Consider the following 7,960-nt stretch of genomic DNA (forward strand, 5'->3'; position numbering starts at 1 on the left):
GTTTTGTTATTTAAGATATTTAGTTATTGAAATATGTAAATAATGTTTTATTTTTTTAATGTTAAATTTTTATGATTTGAATAACATTTAAATTGAATAATTCATAGAATTATAATTTATATTGTTACTACATAATTTCATGATGAATTTTGTAAAAATATAGAATTATTAATAATATGAATATTATTAAATCTATTATAATTAACTTTTGTGTTTTGAATAAATATTTTAAAGTTAGTATATATAATTTCATTATAATATTTAAATAATTTTGGAATTTTTTAATTGAAACTTTCTTTAGATGGATGCAGATGAAAAGTGGGGGAGAGGATAAATAGGAATTAAAGAGAATTTAGGAGAAAGTGGTGTCACTTGTATAAACATTAGAAAAGCATATCCTTCTTTCTTTATGATTGTTAGAAATAGTTAAGCCTATGTTATTTCCTTATTGGTTTAATGGGTAATTATATGAAATTAAAAAATTCAAAAAAAAAGGAAATTAGGATGGGGGTTTGGAGCAAGGAGAGGCATGGTGACATGAACTGTTATAAGGGGATCAGTGTGATGCATGGGAAAATATGAAAGATTGAATAATTTTATTTTCTATTAATTAATTTATAAATTAATAATCAAAATTTGCTGTTAATTAACTAAAAATATTCAAAGTTATTGTTAATATTTAAAATTTTAATAATTGTAATTATTTTTTATGTTGATTTACAAAAAATAATTATTGTTAATTTAATATGAATAAATATTTTTAATAAATTTAATTTTATTAATCATTCATAGTAATTTTAATAACTGTTATTATTTTCATTATTTTTAAATGAAATTTTGATTGCCTTTAAATAATAAAAATAATTACAAAAACTAATATTTTTATTATTTTTACTAATAATTAACAATTATATAAGAATGACAATGAGACGGTGCATCCATCCCTGTCCCCATCCCATAGTTAAGAGTCAAGACACTCTACCCCATCCCCTTCTCCCTAGTGTCAGGCGGGTTTAGGGCAAAGCACCTACTCCCCATTAGGGATAGGGAATCATCGAATTTCCCTACCCCATCCTTAATGTCGGGCAAGTTCAGGGCAAGAGCAAGGCACCCACTCCTCATCAAGGATAGGTAATCCTCAAATTTTCCTCGCCCCATCCCTAGTATCGAGCAGGTTCAATGCAAGGCACCCACTCTCAATCAATCCAATATTCAATTTGATGACAAAAATGATCAAAATGATATATTGAGTATCAACCATGCACATGGTAAATTTCTAAAAGTACACTAAACTGTCTTGAATTTTCAAAAATGTAATTTTGAAAATTTATTCAAATTTATTTTTAAATTGTTATTCAATAATTTATTTTCTTTTTAAATGATTTACTTACAAAATTACACTAATTTATCTTATATTATAAACTAATAAATAACTTCCGTTTTCCAATATTATATTAATTTATCTTAATAATTTGTGTAATTATTAGTTCAAATTACAGTTTTCCCTTTCCCATACTTATTTATCTTTAATAAATTTCAATGAAAATTACATAATTTTTTAATAGTTTTTCAAAATCTATCAAATGTAATAAATTTTCAATAATTACATACCTATTTATATTTAATATTTTTCAACAAATTTTCAATAGTTTTCCAAAATATTCCAGTAAATTTCAATAATTATTTAATACATTTTAAATAAACTTTCAAAAATTTTATATCTTTTAATTTCCAAAATGTTATTATACAAAAATGCACTTTTATGAACATTTTTTTAAAAAATTATTACATTTTATTTGTGGAGATTTATTGAAAATTATTTTAAATTGTTATTAAATATTTATTTTTATAGATAATTTACTAACAAAATTACACAAATTTATCTTTTATTTGCCAATATAAATTAATTAATATTTTATTTTCCAACACTATAATATTTTATTCCCCCATCTACATTCGGTTATTAAATATAATAATAGCAATAACTAAAATTTTATACTTTTTGATAGTTGTTAAATATAATTATTAATTTTATAGAAATTAGTTAAAGACTTTTCAATTTCTATAAAATTTTTTTAGTTAACATGAATACAATAGTATTTTTCCATAATACTTTAAAAAGTCATGATGGGTTAATTAATAACAATATTTATTAATTTTTGATAATTTACTAACCGTATTTATTAACTTTTTGTAATGACAAGATTTAATATTCATTAAGTATGGGTTGGATTAAATATTAAACATAATTAACTATTTATTAATTAATATGAATATTTTAAATGAGAGAGAGTTGATATAGATTGGGGAGAGAGATTTTAGGAATTGATTGGGGAGTGGGGTAAGATGACACGTTCCTAATGGCTTAGAGGAGATACCTTAGGAAAGAGATTGGATAAATATTTTTAGGTAGTTGGGTTGGGAATGGTGATTGTTGACATGGCTTAATGGGAGTGTTGGGAAGGGGAGAGGAGAGAGAGTCAAGGAGAATGCAGGGTGAGGGTAATGGAGAAAGGAGAGGTATGCTAACATGGACCGTCTTGCTATATATATATATATATAAACCCATGTGATGCATGGGAAAACAAAATCCAAATTTTGACAATTTATTGTAATTTATTTGGGTTCATATTATTTGATAACTTGAAGTAATTATCATCCTATGTTCTACTACTTTTTGGAATTTAATGGTTATTTTTACTAAGCTATACTAATTTTATCAACTTTATCATATTTTATGGAATTTAGTGGTTATTTTTCCCTAAGTTCTACTAATTTTTAGTAATTTCTATTATATAATAATTTATGATAATTCTTGGTAAATATATAATTTTATGGAAATTAGTTGTTAATTTTGGCTAAGTTCTACTAATTTCTATTATACTAGTTCATGATAATTCTTGGTCAGTATACACTTAATTTTTTATACTTATTATATGATAGTTTATTGGCCAATTAGTGGAAATTAGTTCTATTATATAATCTCTACTAATTTCTGGTAATTTCTATTATATAATAATTTCTTGGTAAATATATACTAATGCATTATATTTATTATATGAAAGTATATTGGTAAATTCTAGTAGTTTATCGATTTTGTGGAATTTAGTGGCTATTTTTGGACATTTCTACTAATTTATGATAATTTTTGGCAAATTATTTTAATGTATTTATGATTATATTATTTGATAATTTCAAGTAATTATCATCCTAAAGTCTACTAATTTGTGATAAATTCTTTTGATTTATTTTTATTAATTTTTTTTATAAATATTGGTAATTTATGTCAAATAATGGTAATTTCTTTTAATTTATATTTGATCATTTTTATAATCATTTGATAATTGTTATTGTTACATTATTTGACATTAAAAAAAATCAAATAGCAATATTTTTAACTTAACAATCTTGAAAGCACAAAATTTATAAATGTAATCCAAAGCAATTCATTAAGCTAAACCCAAATAGCATTTTTAACTAACATTATGTAACAATCTTTAAAGCACAAAACCCAAAAATTTAAACCAAAGAAATTCAATAAGCAAAACGACAAACATTATTTTTGCTGACTTTTATTAACATTATTTATTAAATATTTAATTATTAACAACATTTATCAATAATAGTACGTAATTATAATAATTTAATAAATAATCAATAATGATAGTTTTAATAATATCAATTAATTATTTTTAATAGAATAGTAATTATTAAATTTATGAATTGGATTTATTAACAATATTCATTAAATTAATAATAACCAAAATTAAATTAAATTAACTGTATTTATCAATAATAGTCAGTAATTATAATATTGTATTAACTAATCAATAACAATACTTTTCATAACATTTTAAATTATTTTTAATATAACAATAATTATTAAGTTTATTAATAACAATATTTATAATTTAAATTTAAAGTAAATATCTATTTATTAACAATATTTATAATAACAATAATTATTGATTATAATCACTAATTATATATTTATTAAATAATTGTAATAATCAATAATTATTAAAACTGGGTTAAAATAAATAGATAACAGTATTGATCTAAACTAGGTTTATAAAATAAAACCGGGTTCGGTATTTGTTGCTACCAAATATGAGGTCGAGGGAAACAAGGTGATTTCACTAGTGTCCAAGGTTGGCTGGTTTGATCTATCAACAAGAGAAGAACACACGTCAGAGGCCCCGGGTGTTATCCCAATGGCAAAGACTCCAACGGTCTAATTAGTCAAGTGCTTAAGAGGGGTTAGACCAGGTGAAAGATGAGAGCTTAGAGCTTAGTCCTTAATAACCAAGAATGATTCTCTTGGGATTTTGAATATATGTGCTTATCTTGAGATGAGTACCTATTTTATAGCTAACCTTACCGTAGGAGTGGTTGGAAGCAATTGGTGATGTGCGACCAGGATTTTATTTGGCCGATGTTCTGTGACGCGATCCAAGGCCCGCCAAGTATCCCTACATCACTTGACTCCCACTCTCGAGGTCGGATGGTTTACTGTGTAGAGACCTCGACTTTTGCTGAAGAGAGTACCATAGAGTTGCATGGAGGCATCTACCTCGTCTGTAGAGGACTCTTCTTGGAGACTATGTGGTAACTGCTTCTCTGTTCGCTCCCTGTCTTAGTGGAGGATCATTATGGGCCGAGAATGCATAATCGTGGTTGGCACGGGTGTGGGACGTCCACATTCATCGGCCGTGCCCCGTATGGGTGTTAACGTCATCCGGTGTAGGTCCGTACACGGGACAGGTGTCGATGCTGACTAGTCAAGGGCGTGCGTGAAATAATGCAAAGGGGCGTCCGGTTTGGGTTGCTCTTGACTTGGAGTTGACAAGTGAACAGGCTCATTCCTTCGGCATCATTTCATCTTCCAAAGGCCGATGCCATGTGCAGCTCGTTAGTTCGAGCTATCAGATCGACTATTCTATGGCCATTGGATCAAAGAGATTTGAGTCGTACATTTTCCTTTAAATAGGGATTCCGGATCTAATCTTGGATGGCGCCTATCTACACCTAAAGGTCACCAAGATGTTAATTATTTGGGGCCTTAACCTCGTCTAGGTTTTCTTTCATGCGAAACGGGTTGGCCCTATTCCCGGAGTGCTCGGATGCTAGTACATCCTAAACCTTGTGAGCTTTGCGATCGTTGAGGAGATTGGGAAGGTCAAACACTGGAGGGGGAGAGGCGTAACATTGGTCTTCAGCCCTTAAAGGAGGACTGTAGTGGTTGGAGTGCCTGTCGTCGTCTTGGTTTCTTTCCGCATGGAGATGGCAACAATCGTGGTCCTTATGGTTGTCATGGGACCCCACAGGTTCACCTCTCCGACTAGGGAGCCAAGAGGTCTTCAACGGGGGCCTATTGACTTATTAACTGCTATTGTTGGATGTTGAGGGGTTGGCCTTCCCCTAGCCGAGCAAGTGTTGGCTTGGTGGTGCATGGGTGGATTGTCCATTGTATTGCCCCTGGCTTTTAACGAGGCAACCACCCTGTAGGTGTCCTCCTATCAAACACTCTACCTCATCCAACCACTAGGCTAGGTTGTCCAACCTATTTAGGACCATCTTGAATTGGTCCATCGTGACCAGGTTCCGAGCCTTAGGAGTGTTGTCTTGCTTAGCAGCCATGTCGAAAACTTGATAGATTAAGTTATGTTGTTTCTTAGGGGGAAGTCTTGAAAATGTTCCCATAGATGGCACCAATTGTTGCACCAAATATGAGGCCGAGGGCAACAAGGTGATTTCACTAGTGTTTGAGGCCAATCAGTCCAATTTGTTAATAAGGAAAGTGTTAGACAATTTTGTATGCCCTTAGCTTCAATCAAAATGATGTACTTTATGAGTTTATTGTAAATGAATAAAAGTGCATATTTGATTCATGTTCCCTTGGTATGTTTCTGTGTAATACCCTTAAACTAGACACTTAATGAGACTCGTGTTAGTTTAGAATGTTCACAGCAAGTGGGTCGGTCTGGGGAGACCTATCCTGACAAGGCTGACACTGTGGTGCCACCAAGTCAGTTGGGGTGGCTTGTCTTAGCTATCGGGGTGAGACCCTAGGCACATACAATGTATGATTAATTGAATCTTTGAACTGGACCAGATTTCCAGTATTGCCCTAGACCTTGGAGATTGATGGGCAAAACTGGAAAGTTACACCCGACCCCTAGACTCGATTATGATATTGTACTAGGCGTTGGATTAGGATGTCTTTGATGTACCAATCAGTGTGATCCTTAGCGGGGGTCAAAACCTGGGTATGTTGGGGCAGTCTGAGAATTCATCTAAGTGGGTGATCATAGTGACAGGATCAGCCCCTTTGTTGGACAAAGGTAATGATCGAGGGTGCACTCTCACTGATGGAAACCAAGACTGTCGGCACCCGATTTCAATTGTTGAGATTTGTTTTGCAAAATATATTTTATATGAGATATAAAAGTATATAAATTATGGTTTCGAAATGATTTGCAAAATGTTTTAATTCCCGGGATCCATATAAGAGAGAATGCAACACTGTTCCTTGCAGCCGAGGGAGAGGTCTTCTCTTATCCGACAGTGTATGATCATTATGGGCTGAGAGGTTAAGTGTAAGACCATTGAGGATAATACCTAAAGGGGATAATCTTGCATCTGCCCACAGTCCCTGGGTGTTACAAGGTGGCTTGGCCCAGGGACTACTTAGGGTAAGTGTTGGGCCCATAGAGCCCATCTGATGGATTTTAGGGGGTGCACTGTCCATAACAGTGTATTCAGCCAGGCCTTGTAACAAAGGCTGGGCTGAACCCATGTGGCTGATGTGTAGATCAATGTTTGGGTCCCACGCCATACAAGGAAGCCCAACTGGGCAGTAGTTTGGAAGGCTAAATGAATACATAACCTTAAATGGGCCTTAAGCCCATTTCGAACTGGGCTAATTTGATTAGTCACTTAAAGGGCGAATTCTGAGATGGATAAGATGATAGGATAGGTCCCATACCCTATCCACTTAGAGAGTCCAAGATCTAAATAAGATTTTGATCTGAAAACTTCCTAATTAGATTAGGAGATGGCTGAACTAATTTGTAGATAAGATAAAGGTTATCCCTTATCTTAAAGGGACTTCTAATCCAGATATGATTTGGGTTAGCAACTCCTAATGGGATTAGGAGCTAATCCCTTTAAGCCTATAAAAGGAAGAGGGGGCGGTAGCCTTTAGACACAACAGACAACCACAAGCAATAGTCTTGTCTTCAGAGCTGAAATCACAGAAGAGAGAATTCTGCACCCTACAAATACTCTCTTGCCGCCTCCTTCCTGCAGTCGCCGCCTATAGCAATTCGATCTCCATTCCTTGGGTGAAATCAAGATTGGATCTTGATTCCAATCTTTTGGAGAAAAGATTGGTGGGAGTTGTATTCACAAGCCATCCAGATGATTCTTGAAAAGGATCAAGTTCTTTTAGAAGAACACTGCTAATTCTGCTCCACCCTGCACTGCGCCATCTTCAGTGGGAGCAGATTTTGGATCCTTCATTGGGCGTGAACACCTCCATTGAGAGATATTATTTCTCTGTATCAGGTATTATCTCTCCCTACTCCTTTTGGTTCAGATCTGGTTCAGTTCATGATTCAAGAATGATCATTGAAAATATGATTTTCTAAATAGGAAATTCGATTCCCAATTGAAGGGAGAGAAAAATTTTTGAAATTTGCCCCCTTATTCCACAATCTTTGGGCGTCCATGTGATGGATTTCCTATCCCTTCAGAAAGAACACACGTCAGAGGCCTCGGGTGTTATCCCAGGGGTAGAGATTTCGACAGTCAAGTTAGTCGAGGGCTTAAGTGGGGTTGGACCAAGTAAGAGACAAGAGCTTAGTTCTTACTCCTTAATAGCCAATAATGATTCTCTTGGGTTCTAAATGTATGTGCTTACCTTGAGATGAATATCCCCTTTTATAGCTAACCTTGC

The sequence above is a fragment of the Nelumbo lutea genome, chromosome 1 (genome assembly GCF_056320005.1).
Source record: "Nelumbo lutea isolate HS-2025 chromosome 1, American lotus-T2T, whole genome shotgun sequence".
NCBI lineage: Eukaryota > Viridiplantae > Streptophyta > Magnoliopsida > Proteales > Nelumbonaceae > Nelumbo > Nelumbo lutea.